Genomic DNA, 20,606 nt, shown 5'->3' on the forward strand with positions numbered 1-20,606 from the left:
CACAGAGGTGGCAGCTGCTGCTGCTCCCAGGCCTGGAAGTGCAGGGACAGGATGGGAGACCTGGCATGTTCTGCTGCTGCTGGGAGTGTAGGGCAGGGGAGACACGGAGTTGCTTGGAGGAGGGGAGCAAGGAGCCAGGGGTAAGCTGCAGAGCTGCTTAGTGCAGGATCAGGGTGGGGGATGCAAGGAGCTGCCGGGAGTGTGGAGATGGGGGGGAGGTGCCGGGAGAGGGGAGCCACATGGGAGCCACAGAGCAGCCTCTGACAGGAGTGGAGCATGGTGCAGGGGTGTTGGACAGATGGTCAGAACTGCCTGCCTATAGTGGAGTGTGGGCCCTGGGAGCTGCAAGGAGCAGGGGGAGATGGAACAGAGCTGTGGCTGCCGAGAACCTTGTCCCGGAGTGAGCTCCTGGCAGCACAGAGGTGATGCATCAGGGAGAGGCTTCTGTCAGAGCACCTGTGCTATGTGGGACCAGGCGAAAAACAGGAGCAGGTCTGTGCTCCCGTGGTCTGTCCCTCCTCCAGCTCAGTGTACCCACCAGTACTTATCCCCCCAGCCAAGTGTCTCCCACCCTGCCAGATCAGTATCTCACTGTCTTCCCTCCCCATCCAGCACACAGCTGTCCACCCAACCAGTCCACTGATTCCCCAGCCCAGTGTCCCTTCTTCCCACTCCCACTAGCCCACTTACCCTTCTAAGTCCATGATAGTGTCCCCTGTCATTAATGCCCCTTTCGAACCGCACTAAAAATCTGGTATTTTGCAGATTTTAACCGTTTTGAAACGGTAATCTGTGCGGTCTGAAAGGTGCAAAGTGATTTTACCGTTTCCAAAAAACAGTTTTTGGAAACAGTAAAAAAGCAGGGTCCTACCCGTTTCAGACCCGTTTTTTTTTTGGTGTCAAAACGGATCTCAAATGGGATTCCTACCCCCCCTCCCTCCACCCCCCTGGGCAGCGCAGGGAGGGGAATAATCGCGCTGGGGGTCCCTACAGTGTATGTTATATCAGTGGCGGGGTCCCTGCAGCTACTAGTTCCCATACACTGCAGGGACCCCACCACTGATAACATAACATACACTGTAGGGACCCCCTGCGCTGCGCTGTGCTGCCCAGGTAGGATCCGTGCTGTGGGGCTGGAGGACCCCCGGGCAGCCCCTCTCCCCCCTCGCCCCCCCCTATCGTGTCCATACCGTGCAGTTTTGCGGGAGGACCCCCGGGCAGCCTCTCTCCCCCCTCGCCACCCCCCCCCAGCAGCCTCTCTCCCCCCTTGCCCCCCCCCCAATCGTGTCCATACCTCCAGCGTCTGTCTGTATCGTCGGACAGAGACGGAGTGCTCCTGTCCTGCGGTGAGTGTTTCGGGGGAGCCCTGCTCCCAGGCTCACATTCAGTCCTGCTCCCACTGTGGCCGGTCCAGACTCCGTGGGGGGGGGGGGGGCGAGGGGGGAGAGAGGCTGCCCGCGGGTCCTCCCGCAAAACTGATTAATTTATTGGGGGGGGGGGGGGGAGAGAGGCTGCCCAGGTGTCCTCTGTAAAAATTGATTCATTGGGGGGGAGGCTGCCAGGGGGCTGCCCAGCGTTGCGGGAGGACCTGCGTGCAGCCTCTCTCCCCCCTCTCACCCCCCACCCCAGAGCCTGGACCGGCCACAGTGCACAGGGGAGCAGGACTGAATGTGAGCCATTTTCACTATCGCTTTCACACTGCAAACCTGCTTTAGACCAGGTATTTAGATGCGGTGTGAAAGGGGGTAAACTTCCTCTGACCCGTTTAAAAAAATGTGTTAAATATCTGGTCTAAAGCAGGTTTTGCGGTCTGAAAGCAGCATAAACCAGTGAAGCCCGCATCATATCTCTGTTCCCTTACTATCCATCCCAGTGCCCCCATATGTATCACTGCCTCTCCCTGGCACCCTCTCCTGTCACCCTGTTCCTCTCTTTCCCCCACTGCATCTACCTTTCACCCTCTACCTAGTGTCACCCACTACTTGGCATCACTCACTACCTTTCCTCATCATCCTTTACGCCAGCCACTGCATCCCCCTGTCACCCACTCCATATTGCAAGGCCACTCCCATTTCTCCAAAACATGCAAATTAACTCCTATCTCTTTTACCCAGCCATGGTGCCCACCCCCATCAATTTTTTATGGATCCGCGTAACAAAGCAGGAGCCGACCAGCTGTAGCAGACATTTCCCCTCCCCGTATCTTCCTCTATTGCCGGGGCTTGATCGATGTCACTGACTGTCCCAGTGCAAAAATCTAGAACAGCGGCTGCGGGTGCTTTCAAGAGGACAACCCGCTGCTGCTTCCAGGAGCAGCCTGCTGGGGACCCACTGCTCACATCGCAGCTGCCTCTAACCACTGCTATTGTGAAAGGGATGGAGGGGATGGCTAGAGAGGAGCAGGGTAGTGAGGGGATGGGGGCCAGTCACCACCTGTACAATCAGTACTGAATTAACAATGGGGCTGAGGGAACAGATTCCCCATTCCCCGAGGCAGTAAGAATGTAACCCCCCCTGACAACAGTCACAATAAGCATGAAATCCCATTGGTAACAGGCATTTAACCCCCCCCCCCGACAATGAGCATTTAATCCCCCATAGTAAAGAGCATTTATCCCCCTTGGCATCAAGCATGTAATCCCCCGTGGCAAAGAACATCACAAATAGGGATCCTGGGATTGGCATACCTAATTAAACCTGCCAACACCCCAACTGACCGCTGTGTAAATTGTGAACAAAGACGTTTATAGTGTTGTGAGTTTGGGGTGCACTGCTGCCTAAAGATCTTTTAACCCAAATGAGATATCACGATATCTACACAAATGTCAAGCAAGAAGGAGGTGGGGAAATTATGATCTAGTGGCGAAAATGGTTATACTTTAAATCTATATACAAATGGACAATAAAGCAAAACTTTTTGATGAAATAGTGGGGGAAATTTACTAATATGAAAAACCTAGTTTTTCGTATTAGTATTTTCCCTACGACTGCATACGACTGTTTCAGTCGTATGCAAAGTCGTGTTCCGGAGGGGGATTTACAAAGCAGTCATATACGACTGCTTTGTAACCCTCCGATGTCGTAGGAATTCGTATTAGCAGCCGTATATACGGCCGCTAATACGAATTATTTGTAGCAGTCTGCACGGATCAGTCAGATCCGTGCAGGCTGCAAGGTGTAAAAAAAAATTAAATTAATAAATAAATTTAAAAAAAAAACGGCGTGGGGTCCCCCCCACAGCCGAAACCAGCACCAGGCTGACAGAGCCTGGAGCCGGTAATTAAAAATCAGGGAACCCGACAAACAGGGGTTCCCTGATTTTTAACAACCAGCCCCAGGCTCCTGCTCTGGGGCTGGTTCCCAAAATACGGGGGACAAAATGAGTAGGGGTCCCCCGTATTTTAAGAACCAGCCCCAGGCAAAACCAGCCAGCAGGGTAATGCCACAGCCGGGGGGAGACTTTTTATGCAAGTCCCCCCGGCCAAAGCATTAATCCTACCGACCAGTCAGCCTGGCCAGGGGCCCTGGGGGAGTGGGGACCCCCCCAATAAAGGGGTCCCCCCCCCCTCCAGGACTTACCTGACCAGGCTGAAGCCTGGTGCTGTCCTCGATGCCCCTGGGCGGTGGGCATCGAGCTGATAGAGGTGTAAAAAAAAGAACAAACTATTGTTTTTGACTGTGGCACTACAAGTGCCAGCAAGCCTCCCCAGCAAGCTGGGACTTGGAGAACCACAAGTCCTCTCCTGATTGGCCGCTAGGCGGCTAGGCGCCTCCTGATTGGCCAGAATTCATTCTGAGCCCAGACGGCGAAGAGAGAGGATCTCTCCGGCTCTGAAAGCCGGGGAGCGTCGCGGAAGATGCCGGCAGCTGCTAACGACTTCCAGGATGTCGACAGATGAAGAAAGAAGACCATCCATGGTGGACCTGGTGAGTAGGATTTCCTTCCACAGGTCCAACATGGATTATCCTCGGAAAGGACGCCGACCCCGGAGCCGCCGACACAGGAGCCGCCGACATGGAGCCACCGACCCCGGAGCCGCCGACACGGAGCCGCCGACCCCGGAGCCGCCGACACCAGAGCCAGCGACCTACCTACGGGATCAAGATAGGTAAGTATCAGTATGTTTGTGATGTGTGTATTAAACTTTTATTTTAAATGGGTGTCAGTGTGTTTTATTTCACTATTTTTTTTTACTGTGGCACTACAAGTGCCAGCGGGCCCTTTAATGCCCAGCAGGCTGGGACTTGTGGTTCTTTGTGGGGTTTTTTTTATTTATTTATTTAATTTTTTTTTACACCATGCAGCCTGCACGGATCTAACTGATCCGTGCAGGCAAAAACGCAAATACGACATGAAAATGGTGTTCTATTTTTCTGTCGTATTTGCGTGGGTGTTTTACACCACTTAGCAGCCGTATTATCAATACGGCTGCTTAGTAAATCAGGAACCACCATTCTTTTGAATGGTGATTCCTGTCGTATCCTATCGATGTTGTAGACATTCGTATTTGTAAATACAAATACGAATGTTCCATCTTTAGGACTACGAATTGTTGTATTTTTGGGATTGTAAATCCCAAAAATACAAATTCGTAAAAAAAAAGGTGTATTTCTCCCTACGAATACACCTTTTTTCTATGAATCCATTTTAGTAAATTTCCCCCAGTGAGTCTTTTGTGAAAAAGTTATTTTTGTGACAAGATTCTGCGATCAGTGTTTGTGGTTGATGTCTCAGTGTAAGGAATTCATTCTTGTGCTCCAATGTGACAATGGTTACTCGATATATGTGAAAAACATAAGTGTAAGAGATATGTATAATTAACATACAGTACATCCATTCCGGACTCAGTAGATCACTGATGTTAGAGAGGATGTTCTCTGTAAGTGTACTTCATTCACCTCTAAATGAGGGGTGTGGAAACACATAGAGATATCTTTAAATGGTGGTATTACAGGAGGCGTACCCCAATCACGATAAATGTGGTTTTTACTCCGCACATAGAGGTTTCTTTTCCAGGCGTACCTCGCTTACCTGCACGAGGGGCGAGAAAGCATGTAAAGGTTTCTTTTTTTTTGCTACAATATATCAGATGTACAGCTTTGAGTATTTTAAATGCTGCATACCATTACTCACACAGTGTATAATGGTGTACCCCACATCAAGGTATCTTTTGTCTCCCGAAAGTGGTATTGCTCCCAAAACCTTCTATATTATGGCTTTAATAGATGGCTTCAAACATTAAATATAGCGTACCATTACTAACACAGTATAAAATGGTATGACCCACATCGAGAGTTATATTATCCTTTGAAATACCTAAAAAACAAACAAAATAGGGCATCATAAAGTCCAAACAATGGAAAATATTAAGAGGCATCTATGCCTAGAAGAAGGTCATAGACGAATGATAAGGGGATTTGTCAGCCCCTCTCACTGCACTTTGCCCCAATAAAAAAACACCTCTTTCACCATCTCGAAGCCAGTAATATTAACAGATGGAGCAATAGAGGGGGCCTGGGGAGGAGAGTAATCATCCATGTCACTGAGGGTTCTATAATAAACCTTGGAGAGAGATAAAGTGATACAAACTACCAATCAACCAGCTCCTGTATTTTTTCTTTTTTTTATCATCAATAATTTTTTATTGAAAAACAAATATAAAATATAGAATCAACGATACAAAACATTTTGTTTTAAGAAATATAAATGGGGAGGGATACAGAAAGAAAACAGGGGAAGGGACAGTGAATGTGAAATCAAATCAGATCGGAATACAAGGCATGTTTACCAGTGAACAATCCAAGAGAGGGTTCAAGAAAGAGTATAATGGAAGCTTTAAAACTAGACATATCCAAGTAGACAACACATGGCGTGTAATGTAGACCAAGGGAGTTTTAGCGTGGAAAAAACAACAAACAACAAGAAAGGCGGCCCTACAAGAGAAACCGAGGGTAATATATGAGGTGTGGAAAGGTATCAGGAGTGGTCAAGTAGGCAGGAGTGTCATGGATCAGGATCAGAGGTACATGGAGAAAATTGTGACCCGTCAGTCACATATTCATGCCAGGTGAACCATTTCGCCAGGAGAGATGAGACTGAAGATGAGTATGGTAATAACTTAGTTTCCATGGAGAAATGAAAATGAACTTTATGGAATACTTTAATTAAAGGGGGATAAAGGGTTTGTTTCGTGCTTGGGCTATTGTGGCCAGGACTGCAATACAAATGTGTCCGAGAACATATCTGAGGTGGGGTGGGACTGTGGTTGGGAAGATATGTAGCAAAGCCAGAGCTGGATCAGGACATAATGAAAGTTTTAAACAGTATTAATTAGTTGGAAAACTTCCTCCCAGAATTCATGGATCAGGACATGACCAAAAAATATGGAGAGCACGTCCTACCTCACCGCAACTCCGCCAACAAAATTTAGAACATGAGGGCCAAAACTTATGTAGTCTATCTGAAGTAAGGTACAAGATATGCAGTAATTTAACATGCATCTCTGAGTGGTTCAGACACCTGGACATACTGTAAGATGAAGCATAAATATTTTCCCACTGAGAAGCAGAGAGGGGAAATCCAAGATCGGCCTCCCATCTAGATTGGACATTAGATTTAGCATAAGGTACTAATTCTATAAGGGCAGCTCCTGTAATTTTTCAAACACAGCCTATAACATGGAAGTTAGGAGTTGATTGACTGGTCCACTTTATCTCTCTCCAAGGTTTTGCACATACAACAATGCTCCGTTGGTTGATCCGATGGTACATATTCGGATGCATACAGAGGGTCTAAAAAGTCAGCAGAGGGCATCTTATTTTAATATCTGCATTTGCCTAAGTTCTTGGAGTCACTGATGCTGAGGACACAGCACTCTCTCTTGTGCTTACCCCTGAAACTCCCCCACACTGATTAGCAAGAATATACAAAAACATTTTTTCAAAAATTATCATAAACAAGCACCGAAATTCTGTACATATTACTTAGAAAATCCTTCTCATGTAAGATCACATAAGTTAAAAACAAAACAAGGAACATTTGATAGAAAAGGAAGTTGCAGTCTTCATGCCAGCAAGGGCGATTTATTATGTGTTCACAAGTATCTTTTGAACTTATTTCATTTTGAATTACCGGGTTCTCCTGCATCTGTCTGTTAAACCACTAGCTTTACATGCTTTGCCAATATGTCTCCTTGTAGTACTAGCAGAATTTATAATGAAATACATACAAAGTACACCAATAAATTTATATAGTAACCATACCAAAGAAATAATAACTCATTCTTCTTGGTAACCATAAAATTACCTTCTGTTAGCTCTCAGCAAGTGAAATATGGTTTCATCACTTAGAAGAGCTGGAAAAAACAAAATTGCACAATTCCTTCTTCACTGTTGCAATTTTGTCCTTCTTGACTTACAGCAAGTCACTTGTATACTTCACAAATATCTAGATGCTTGTTCTCAAGTTGTGTTTTTTTATGTAAGATTTAACTATGGTTCTGAAGTTCTTTTAAACATTTAAGTGATATCAATTATCATAAATGTTCTTATTACTAAGTGAGATTGGTGTAGGTAATGTTTTTAAATGTAAATAATGTAAATTAAATATATACTTCAAGAAAAAATTATATTAACATAAAGTGAAACATTTATTGACTGCAGAATACATTAGTATTGACATTATTAACATATTTGGTTATATTGTAAGCATAGCACCCAATAATGCTAAATGTGTTGGATGGTCTGGAGGAGTTGATTGTCTATCAGTAGTCCTCAAACTCCGTCCACAGGATCCCACACAGATCTTGTTTTCCAGGTAACCCAGCAGGAGCACTTTGTACCAACAATGGTTACATTTTAAAAATCCACGCCTGACCCAGAAATCATGAACTGTGTGCGGTCCTAAGGACCAAGTTTGAGAACCTGTGGTCTAACCAAACAGAACATTTTGATTTGTTGGACTTTTTTGTACTTTCACCCTTCAAATTTGACAAGACTAAACCAGATAAAAAAAAGGATGGCTAGGGATGATAAAAGAGGATGTGATATCAATCGCACAGGATGTCATACAAAAAGAACTCCTTTGTAATAAAGTGTGCCTTTTATCAAGAATAGGCAAACTAAATATGGGGTATGCTACAGGTCGAGTATCCCGTATCCGAATATCCGTTATCCGAATTATTCCGAAATACGGACATTCCAGAAAGTGAAAAAATTTTTTTTTTTTGCTAAAAACTCACTGGGGACATTTGTAACAGCATCACTGGGGACATGATATGTAACTGGCACTATATATGTGCAAGACAGTGATAGCTTGGCATTCACATTCAGTGCTGAGATAGTACACAAATTTTGTTTCACGTTTTGAAACCTTGTTTTTTGAACAATTAAAATATATTTGTGTGTATTTTATGTGGTAATAAAATATATTTGTGTGTATATTATGTGTTTATACAGCATAAATGCAAGATACTTCAAAATACATCATTGAAATATTAAAATATTCCGAAATACGGAATAATCCGTTATCCAAAATTCTCCTGGTCCCGAGCATTTTGGATACGGGATACTCAACCTGTACCACCAAACAAACGTATCAGCAAGAGCACAGTGAAAAGAAATGTAATTTTTTTTGGTGCACCTCAAATTTTAAAATATAACTTTTCATAGAGTTAAGACTGTGAAATATTAAAATCAAAAGAAGGCAAATAGAAAGAAAAATAATAGTGTGTGATATAAAATCAGTGGTGGCGGGCTGTCACTGTATATGAATTTTCTAGATTATATGAATAAAGGTTTTATACTCTCTGGCGTCTTATACTGAATCCAATGGACTTCATATTGATAGTGCCATGATTTTAACCCCATCAGTTTATGTGGCTACTTGCTAGTTAATTGTAGAGCCAGACTGGGGATACAATGGGTGTGGGGTCCCCGGAATTGGTGTGGCTGGATGGCACTGAGATGACGCACTCTTGGCACAGCTGGTGGTGTGGAGCAGTAGGTCGGGTGGCGGGTGAGGAGCAGTGGGGTGGGCGGTGATCAGCAGGATGGGCATGCCGGGCAGCAGCAGGTATTAGAATTTGTTAAAAAGTGTCAAATGACTGGCTGGCCTCTGATTGGCTGAGAGCTCTCTGATGGGTTCAATCTGACGATTGAAGGAAGGGGTTTACACTTGCGCTGCTGGATCTATAGTGATAGCCTGTGAACCATACTGAACAAAAGGACACCTGGACACACTTGAAATAATTATAATAAAGTTTTATATTATATATTATATATATTATACTCTAGTGTATCCAAATACACTAGAGTGTACATCCGGTCACCCTACCCTATTTTCTTGCTGGTCCTTGATATCTAAAGGTGATAGTACCCTTATTTGAAGGTGTGAGAAACAAAGTATACAGGACAAATCTTTGTCTGTTAAACAAGTATTCTGATGTTTGGCGACATATACACGTCTATACAGTTCTTGTTTGGGAAACACAGTTGTTTGTTCCATCAATTAGAGACACATCAAGAAGTGCAATTGTACCCTTTTCAATCAACGTCTCAAATGCCCCTGATGAAGTCACGTAGTTGACGAAACGCGTTAGGCCTGCCACCATAGTGGATCATTGCACACAGTGTGGAATTACTCTGTAAAATGACTGTATAATTATGTATGCTTAATAGCCAATATTGAGGCGTTTTTTTATAAAATATATATATATTTTTTTTAAATTGTGTACATCATTATAGTGCACTCTGATTCTTTTTGTATTTCTATCTGCCCCGGGTCCTAGCTAACAGGGGACCACCAGAGGTGCTGCTTTTTGCTATTAGGGCGCGGTTTCAGGTAACCTTTGCTCCTTGATATATATATATATATATATATATATATATATATATACATCTTACTCGTCTTCTTCCCCACCCCATCACGTGTCCTCCCTGCAGCTGCTGCTCGGCTCAGTCAGCTGTGATGATGAGCTGGCCAGGCAGCGCAGAAATCAGGAGGACACTCCCCCTGCTATGCTCCCTCCTCTCTCAGCAGCATCATCACTCCTTCCCAAGCGTATAACGCTGGCTGTGTCAAATGAGTTGGAGGAGTCTGACTGACTGCTGCTGGCTGCCTGCCTGTGTCAAGACTCAAGGTGCATTTTACATTTCAGTAAAGTTCAAGCATTGTACATATATTAATAAATAACAACAATAATAATTGATGTAACATGCCACCACATGGTAGCCACGTCCCCAATTCATTACAGGGGGGGGGGGGCGCGAAACATGTCCTTGCTCCGGGCACCATGGCACCTAGCTACACTGCTGGTGTTAGAATGGGAAAGAACTGATTAAGAACTGATTAACTCTGCAGCAGCAGGGGGATGGGCCTCCATTGGAAAAACAGCAGTCACGCTTGGATCCCACTGTGAAGCACACGGGTGGGGTATAGTGTGCCAACAGTCAGTATTCCGAAAGTCAGTAGTCCGACATCAGAATCCCAGCGGGCTTGCTACACTCGCAAAGCTGCAGGCTTGGAGGATTGCTACGCTTGCCACCAATTCTATTCTCCCTCTATGGGGATTGTGAACCCCCACGAGGGAGAATAGCCAGGATCCCGACTATTGGGGTTTTTAAAGTTGGGATTCCGACATTGGTGTAATGACCATTGGAATCCCAACTGTTGATAGGTCACTCAGCACTTGAACCACACATTTGCTGCTATTTATGCAGCTGCCCCTTTAGGGCTTGGAGCCTGGAAGCCTGTGAGTAACAGTGTGTAGTTTATATGTTCTCATCATGTTTTAAGGACAGACTCATATGTTCTCTATTGGTACGCCACTGCTAAATATGTTGGTGCAATATAAATTTAGAAGAATATAATCTCAGTAGTGCATAAACAAAGTGGTGCCTTCGTCATTATGAGAATATGTTTTTTTTCTAGTAATTTCTCTGGTTATTTTAACGCACAACCCAGTTTTAGACAAACATTTACATGCAAACATCTCTAGAGGATACAATGTTCAATGGAAATATATAGCCTTAACTAAACTTCACATTAAAGATCATTTTTAGATGAGTTATTCATACACAAACTCACGTATTCCTACATTATAGCACTTCTGAAATTCAAAGTCAAAGCAATTAAAGTACATTGTAAGTTTTACAATAATCTTTAACTTTTTAACTTTTAAATGTATGAATTAAATAATTATTATTCTAGGCTCCATGGGAACTTTTGCACTTGTCCTAATGTGTATTTTATCTGAATTAATCTTGACATTAATCAGAAGTCTTGGTCTCTTAGCATTAACATTACGGAACTGAAAATCGTCTGTTCAGGATTCAAAACTTTGATGATAATGCATTTACAAGGAAATAACCAGGAAGGTCAAACTGGCAGTGTCTTGTATGCAAAGAGGATCTAGAACACTGTTCTGAATACAACTAAAAGTAATGTTAACCGATGACTACAAAGCAGTGAGAATATATTTGCATTTGATTAAAGCAAAACAAATTTTAACATGATATAGTCAGATTTCTGCTACTTGGAAGATTCTGACTGTGCTCTCTGATAGGAATATGGACATTACATTTTTACTTTGCAATGTTACCATGTATACTACATATTCTAGATGCATAAGTGATGCTATTTGAATAACACAGGCTTGCAAAATAGGGGTAATTGAAATGTATCTGCAATTTAATGACTGCTTCTGTTGGTTAAAAAATAGTTGAATGCACACTTACACTTCCTTATACTGCCTTTTCCTATTTCCTTCCTTTTGGTATTTTTTCTGTTCCATACGGCTTGCAGGTATTTTCAGTGCAGCATCCAACAGTAGACCGCAATCATGTTGACGTTCCACCTATCCTGGAATCTGCATTCAATCTCCTTTATAGCTTAATGATATCTTTTGCACAACTCTTTACTTACAGCGCCAAGATTTTTGGAAGAAACAGTCTAAATGACAAAACAAAGGAAGTGCATTTTTTAAACTCATCGGACCGAGAGTGGCATTTAAATTTTTGTTCTTAAAATGCTACTTTTTTAAAACTTAACCTAAAAAATTATTGTATTAAAAATGTTCTCAAAGCGTTGTAAGGACATTTTTGTTTTAAAGCTTAATACAGTAAATCTGGAAATACAAATATTAAAGTTTGTGGAAAGATCTTATCTTTCTTTTGTATATCTATCTCCCTACAGAATATATTTAAAAGTCACTTAATACAATGGTTATGGGGGTTATTCTAATTGACTCGGTAAGCTGTGAAGCTTGCTGCTCACCAAGATTTGTGACGCCATTCCACCACACCGGCGCATACCTTCTTGCAGGTGATAGCAATAATAAATTAAGAGGGAAGTCCTGATAGAGAGGATGTTTGTCATAAAATGTGTTCTGATCTTCATCTAAAGTAAGTCACAACAATAGACAAACACAGTTTGCTTAAACTAATACCACACAAACAATTATATATTCTCATGTTTTAATTGAACACACCATGTAAAAATTCACAGTGCAGTGTGGACAAAGTATATGAACCCTTAGATTAATTTAAATTAAACTGGTTGATTCTCTGTTGGCAGCAATAACCTCAACCAAGCATTTCCTATAGTTGCACATCAGACCTGCACAACAGTAAGGAGAAATTTTGGACCAATCCTTTTTACAAAACTGTTTCAGAAATATTCCTGGGATGTCTGGTGTGAATCGTTCTCTTGAGGCCATGCCACAGCATCTCAATCGGGTTGAGGTCAGGACTCTGACTGGGCCACTCCACTTATGTTAAAGCCATTCTGTCACTGATCTACTTTTGTGCTTCGAGTCATTGTCCTGTTGCATCACCCATCTTCTGCTATTCTTCAATTGGTGAACAGATGGCCCTTAGTTACCCTGCAAAATGTCTTGATAAACTTGGGAATTCATTTTTCTGTCAATGATTGCAATTGGTCCAATCCCTAAGGCAGCAAAGTAGCCCCAAACTATGATGCCCCTTCCACCATACTTCACAGTTGGGATGAGGTTTTGATGTTGGTGTGCTGTGCCTTTTTTTTCTCCACACATATTGTTGTGTGTTCCTTTCAAACAACTCAACTTTGACTTCATCTGTCCACGGAATATTTTGCCAATAGTGGAACATCCAGGTGCTCTCTTGCAAATTTCAAACATGCAGCAATGTTTTTTTTGGAAATCAGTGGCTTCTTCCATAGTGTCCTCCCATGAACTCCATTCTTTTTTTTTTTTTTATTTCTTTATTAATTTTTCACATGGCATACATATTTTTTCCTTGGTTTGTTTTCCAATTTCCATACTTTATACAAAATATTAATAACATCGATTATACAAAAAGACACAAACCCAACACACCCCTTGACCCCCCCTCCTCCCTCCTCCCCACCCCCCTCCCTCCTCTTAATTGGCTTATACTATTTCATTGTGAGTTCTATATTCTTTTTTATTCATCGCTGGTTAATGTTTCTATTCTGGATTTCCATATCTATTGTTATTTTTATGTCCTGTTATTTATTTATATCTTTTGCTTATTATACTGTGTCTTATATTCCGTGTCGTTTATGTGATAAGGTGCTAAGTGCTAGATACAGGGTTCATTTACCATTGTTTTGTGACTATTTCGTCCCTAAATTTAGAGTAGAAAATGGGTCAGTAACTATTCAGCTTACATTCTATTTTATACCCGCTTATTCCATTTTGTATTTATAATTTGTCTGTTGCCCTCTTTTCAGAAAGGGTCTTTTCCCAGTCTAATGACTTCTGTGCCATACCATATTGTTGATTTTACTGAGTTTTTTAGTGAGTCTTTTGTAGTCTGTGTCATTTCTTTTATGTGTGGTAGCCATACGGAAAAAAATTTGCTTACTCTTTCTTCTTTATTTAAAAGCATCGCCACCCAGTCCATTTGGAGTAGGTGCGTTATTCTCGGTTCCAACAATGTTATACTTAAAGTATTAACTGTGGTCCATTGAGATAATATTGTTTTCCTTGCTGCCGCAAATATCTTCACTAACAGTGCCCTTTGTCCCTTTGATATCTTTTTTTGAATTGATACTGGTGCTATATCCCATAAGACCCATTCGGGTGTGAGTGGGCAACAGATTTTTTATTTGCTCTCAATGTATCTATTCACCTCCATCCAAAAGGCTTTCACTTCTGGGCATTGCCACATGCAGTGATGTATGTCTGCCCCTGGTATTTTACATTTAGTGCAGGTTGTATCTGTGGCTATCCCCATCTGGCTTCTCATTTTTGGCGTGTAATAGGCCCGATGTAATAACTTATACTGCATCTCTGCATATGCTGCCGATACCATTATCTTATTTATCCGTGTGAAGGCCGTTAGCAGCATATGAGTCGACACATTGGGTAGATCCTCCTCCCATTTTGCCAGGCCCGTTTTTAACCCTTCTATTCTTAGTTGTTTTTTTATATGGGGATACCACATTGAGGTCTTATTTTGTTCACTTTCCATACTTTTTATCTTTTTATCTAAGCCTGCCACCTCTTTATTTGTAAGCTTGTTTTTAAGTATGCTTTCTGCATGGCTCTTTATTTGCATATAGGTGTACAGGGGGATTGTGATGTTATGATATTTTTCACATAGTCTTTGGTATGTCATTATATTTTTACCATCCTCCTCCATTATATGATGTATTAGGGATAGTCCTGCTTTATTAAATTTTTTTACCGAGCTGGCATTTTGAATTAATGGTCTATTTGTTTCACTGTTGAAAAATAGAGAACAAAAATAAGTTTTATATGCAGATCCTCCCATTCTGGTACGTGCCTGTCTCCATGCTTTACATGTTGATGTTAATAACACATTCTCTGCTATATTTGGTGGGTATTTTGATGGTCTTAAATGTAACAGACTTACTAGGGGAATATCTGGACAAAAAGCCTGTTCTATCTTTATATTTACATATTTTTCTGTTGCTTTTATCCAGTCTATGGCGTATCTCATGTTTGCTGCTATTGCATAGCTTTTAATACATGGGAAGTTAATTCCTCCTAACGAGGGTTGTTGCGTTAATTTGTATAATGATATTCTCGATTTTTTTTCTTCCCATATAAATTTACTGAAGTTTCTGTTTAGCAACTGTATAGCAGCACCTTTTATCATGAATGGTAACATTTGTATCAAGTATAATATACGAGGAAAAGATATCATTTTTATCAAATGGCATCTGCCTATGTAAGATACGGGTAGGGCTCTCCAAGCTCTCATATCGGCCAACATTTTAGTAATTACTAGTGAATAATTTGCCTGGTAGAGATCTGTTGTTTTTACTGTGATTATAATTCCCAGATATGTGAGGGACTGGTTTGCCCATAGAAAAGGAAATTTATTTGACCATCCTGCTTTTGCTCCCTTATGCAGTGCTAGTGCTTTTGTTTTTGTTTTATTTATGATAAACCCTGAGATTTTCTCAAATTCCTTCAACATATCCAGGACCTTAGGTACCGCTTTTTGCGGGTTTTCAAAATATAATAAAAGGTCGTCTGCATATGCTGAGACTTTTAGTTCCGTGGGGCCGATCTTTATACCCTGCCAATCTTTCTCTGCCTGGAATAACCGTATAAGTGGGTCTATTGCTAGGTTGAATAATAAAGGGGACATTGGACACCCTTGACGTGTGCCTCTTGCCAGTTTGAAGGTTGATGTATTTAATCCATTTACTGTTATGAAAGCCATAGGGGTTTCATACAGGTTTCTAAAAAGAGTTATAAACTCCACTCCGAACCTTTGAGTATGTAATACTCTTAATAGATGTGCCCATGACACTCTATCAAAAGCCTTATCTGCATCGCAGCTCACCAGCATTGACTTTCCTTTGGCCTGTTGTTGTGATTGTGTCAGGGCGGCTATTACTTGCCTGATGTTATGTACCGATGACCTTCCTTGTACAAACCCTGTCTGGGAGGGGTGAAGCAGCTTTGGTATTATTACTTGCATTCTGTGTGCCATTATTGATGTTAGTATTTTTAGATCTTGATTTAATAGTGAAATTGGCCTATAAGAAGTTACATAGTTTGGGTCTTTTCCTGCTTTCAATATTATAGTTATCCTGGCTTGATTAAAGCCCGTTGGTGGTTTATTTCCTGTTAAGATGGAGTTATACAAGGTGAGCAGATGTTTAGTTATCGATGGTAGCAACATTTTATAATACTCTCCACCTAATCCGTCTGGACCTGGTGATTTTCCATTGGCTAGATTATTTATGGTTGTTTTGAATTCCAATTCAGTGACCGGCATTACCAGTGTCTCACTTTCTAGTTGTGTCAATGTTGGTAGCTTTGCTCTCCTTATAAACTCCATTCCCACAGCCGGATGGTCTGTTGGCTTTGAATATAAGTTTGTGTAATATTCAAGAAAAGACTCTGCTATTTCTTCTGGGTTTCTATTTTGATGACCCTGTTCGGATATTATACTCTGTATTCTAGTTAATGGTCTCCTCCCCCTGGCCACGGATGCTAGCAGTTTCCCTGCCTTATTTCCCCATTTAAAATACCTTTCCTTTTGAAAGTTTATGTAATATTGTGCTTTTTCTGTGCATATATTATCATACAATGTCTTAGATTCCCGGTATGCCTGTCTGAGTTCCTGTGTGTTATTTTCCAACATTGCAGCATATGCTGCGGCCACTGCATTACTTCTTTCATTATACTGATTTTGTAGTATTTTCCTTTTTTTTGCCACATATGCTATTATTTGACCTCTCATTACAGGCTTAGAGGCTGCCCAAAAGAGATTTATATTCTCCTCGTGTTGTATGTTGTCCCTTGCATAGTTTAAGAAATCCTGTTGCAGTGTTTGGAGGAACTCAGGGGACTCTGACAGGTACGCCGGGAATCTCCAATTATAAGATTGGTTAATTGGTGTTAGAAGCGATAATTCGAACCATGCTGGTGCATGGTCCGATATTAGTATCGACTCTATTTTTGATCTATTTACTCTTGAAAGTAGTGTAGTGGGTATTAACCAATAATCTATTCTTGTCGAAGTGTGATGTGGATGTGAATAGAACGTATATTCCTTGTCTGTCGGATGTTGGTGCCTCCACGGATCTACTAATCCCAGTGATCTTATCAGCAGATCTAGAGCTGGTGGGGGCTTGGACTTAGTTATATTATCTGACTTATCTAGGACCTGGTTTTGGGTTGAATTAAAGTCCCCTCCCAGTATTATTTTGCCCTCCGCCCATCTCTGTAACTTCACAAATATGTCTGTGAAGAATATCGTATTAGGTCCTGTAGGGGCATATATTGTGGCTATTGTAAATAGCTCCCCTTCTATTTTTATTTTCATAAACAAATATCTCCCTTCCTTATCCTGTATCTTGTCTAGTATCTCATACCGTAATGCTTTGTTTATGATCAACATCACTCCACGTTTTTTTGAAGTATATGCTGAGAAAAAGACCTCCGTAAACCAGTTGTCTCTTAGCATATTTAGATCCCCCTCCCTCCAATGGATCTCCTGTAACACCGCTACATCTGGCTTAAGGCGTTTTAGATGTTGTAAAATTTTCCTTTTTTTTAATGGTGAATTTAGCCCTTCTACGTTCCATGTTAAGAATTTTAACTTTGTACGTGTGCTATGTGGATTATTAATATATACAGACATTTTTTTTATCTATTTCGACTTTCAATAGCCTCGTGTTTCTTTTTATGACAATCCGTCTCTCAACTAGCGAAACCATTCCCTCTCGTGAATTTAACAATTTTACTATGCATTTTAGTGTTTTCCAATAAGGTGTTCTCTGTGTGCTATTATAATAATTTTTTTTTCCTTTTTTGTATTTTTTGTGCTTTTTTTGCTCAAACTTCTTAACCAACAAGTGCATGTTTACTAATCTCTGTCTAAAATATAGTTTTATCATTTTTAGTGCTGTAACATAATTCATAATTAGTGTCCATAAACATTCTTTTCTGGAGGATGTTCTCATTATCTTAATCTGTATAGGGCTAATTTTTCTAAGATTTTTTCCTCTTCAATTCCCATTCCTGGGTCCCGCGCTTGCTTTACTGAGAACTGAGTCCAACCAAATCTGGGCCTCTTCTGCTGTCTCCATTATCTGTGTCTTTCCATTGTGGTATATTCTTAATTTCGCTGGGTATAATAGCGCAAATTTTATACCTGCCTCATACAGGGCTTTACATGCTGGGGAAAATTCTTTTCTTTTCATGGACACTTGGTTTGAGAAGTCCTGAAATAGGAGCAGCTTTTCTCCTTGATATATCAGTTCTCCTTTTTTCCTATATGCGTCTAGGACCTTGACTTTATCCACATAATTCAGAAATTTTAAGATCACGGGCCTTGGTCTCCGTCGTTCTGTCTGGTTGTCTGGGCCTATTCGATGGGCCCTTTCGATCAGGATGGGTCCAGATTCTGGGGGGCATCCCAGTTCTTGTGGTATCCATTTAGATACCAAGTCTAATAGGTCTTTTTGTTTTATTGTTTCTGGTAGACCAATCAGGCGCAAGTTGTTCCTTCTGCTTCTATTTTCCATTTCCTCTAGTTTATCCTGAATGGTCTTAATTGCGGCATCTTGTGAGGCTATGGTCATCTTCTATATTTGAAATTCTCTGCTCTGCCTCATTGAATCTTGCTCCGAACTCTCGTAACTGTGTAACTGCTGTCTTGATCATATTTTTTAGTCCCGCTAATTTTTCGTCCAGCAGTGGTGACAAAATTGCCGAGATCTCTTGGGCTGTTATTGCTGCTGCTGCACTGTATGTGGGGGGGCTTGCATTTTTAGATATGTTTATGTTAGCCGGAGATGCCGGTGGACTTGTCACATAGGAGGTGTGGCTTTTAGTGTCTTTTCCTTTGTTCGCTACGTTCTTTCCACTTCTCGCTGGCTTGCCCACGTATTTATCCATTTTAATTTATTTTCCCTCAATGGGGCTTGGTTGTTTACTTATGTTTTTTTGCGATCTATGGAGACCTTTTCTTCTAATATTGATCCGGTATGTCTCACCAGAGGTTAAGCTGATTTGAAGATTTATGCTATTGGCGTAGGATACGGCAGGAGTCCCCTTTAGGTGGCTGCTCGCTATTGCTCTGTGACAGAGTCCCCCAATGGTTTTTTTTTATGAGATAGCTATAGCTGTTTTGCCAATTTGCTGTTGATGCAAAATAAAGGGCCAATTCCCCTTGAATATCTGCCCCTATTTCACAGTGGTGGTGTGTCCGGATCGATTTCTAGTTATTTACTGATACCAGCCTTTCAGGCGAGGTGTGTTCTTATAATATTAGATATCAATTGATCTGATGTAGTTTTCCAATAGACCAATCTATTTATAGATTTTATCTGTAAATATAGGGTTAAAGGAGGTTTCCCTTTAAATGTCTATTAGCTATTGCTCCATGACATTGTCCCCTGGTGGAGTTTTTTGATTACTTTTTACAAGATACAGATCTTTTCTTTACAAACATGTACAATATAACTTTCAGGTGGGTGCTTCTATTTTCCGAGTATATGAAGTAGAGGGCCGCTTTCCCTCAGATGTCTGCACACTATTTCACAGTGGCATCCGTGTATCCTGGCCTGAATTCGTTTTTGTCTATTTGCTGGTACCAGTATATCAGGGAGGAGATATTCTAGAAGTCAGGACCCCCCTTTTTTTTTTCTTGGCTCTTTAAGCTGATTTTAGCGTTACCAGTCCCTTAAATATATACATGTCTTTATATCGATTTATCAAATATTGGTGTCTTACCGGCTGTTCTTTTTCCTCCTCCTGCTCCTGTTTCTCCTTCCTTGGTTGCGGCAGCCACCCTGACTCCTGTTCTTCTTCTCTAGCCAGCCCCCCCGCACCTCTCTTCTGGTCTCTCCGTTCTCCGTTCAGTTGCTGTGTGCGATATTACCAGTCCGCTTCTCTCTGCCTTGGAGGTCTCCCTTCGCCTTTCGCAGCGTCTCCGCCGGCGTCTCTTTGCTTCTCAGCAGCTCCAGACTCTCTGCACCGCCGGGCGCTCCCCTCTGGTGCAGCGATCCGTCCGTCGCCGAGCCTCTGACGTCACCCCCTTCGTGCTGCGTAGTCTCCGTGTAGCGGCAGCCTCCACAAGCTCTGTCAGCCCCCGCCTCTCTCGCAGGTATTTTTCTTCACCTCTGCTGCTTCTGCCTCTATTCCTTTGGGTCAGTTTAAAGCAGGTCTTGTTTCTGTGGCGTTACTGTAATAAACGCCTGGATCCCGGGGTGGTCAGCTTGTATGTTTTCGTGGGGAGCTGCAAGGTTTGCTTGCCCACTGTATCTCGCGGCGTCCCCGGTCCTGGGTGCCTGGTCTCCGGAGCTTTTGTTGCCGCTGTAGCTATCTAAACTACAGGGGCAGTCGGAGAGGGAGTGAGAGCTCACTGAGATGCGGCCATTCTCTACGGTCCGCCCACCGGACGAACTCCATTCTTGATTATTGTTTTATGTATCGTAGATTCGTCAACAGAGATATTAGCATGTGCCAGCAATTTCTGTAAGTCTTTATCTGACACTCTAGGATTCTTTTTCATCTCAATGAGCATTTTGCGCTGTGCTCTTGCAATCATCTTTACAGGATGGCCACTCCTAGGAAGAGTAGCAACAGTGCTGAACTTTTTCCAGGTATAGA

Source organism: Crinia signifera, chromosome 2, assembly GCF_055691185.1.
Source record: "Crinia signifera chromosome 2, ASM5569118v1, whole genome shotgun sequence".
NCBI lineage: Eukaryota > Metazoa > Chordata > Amphibia > Anura > Myobatrachidae > Crinia > Crinia signifera.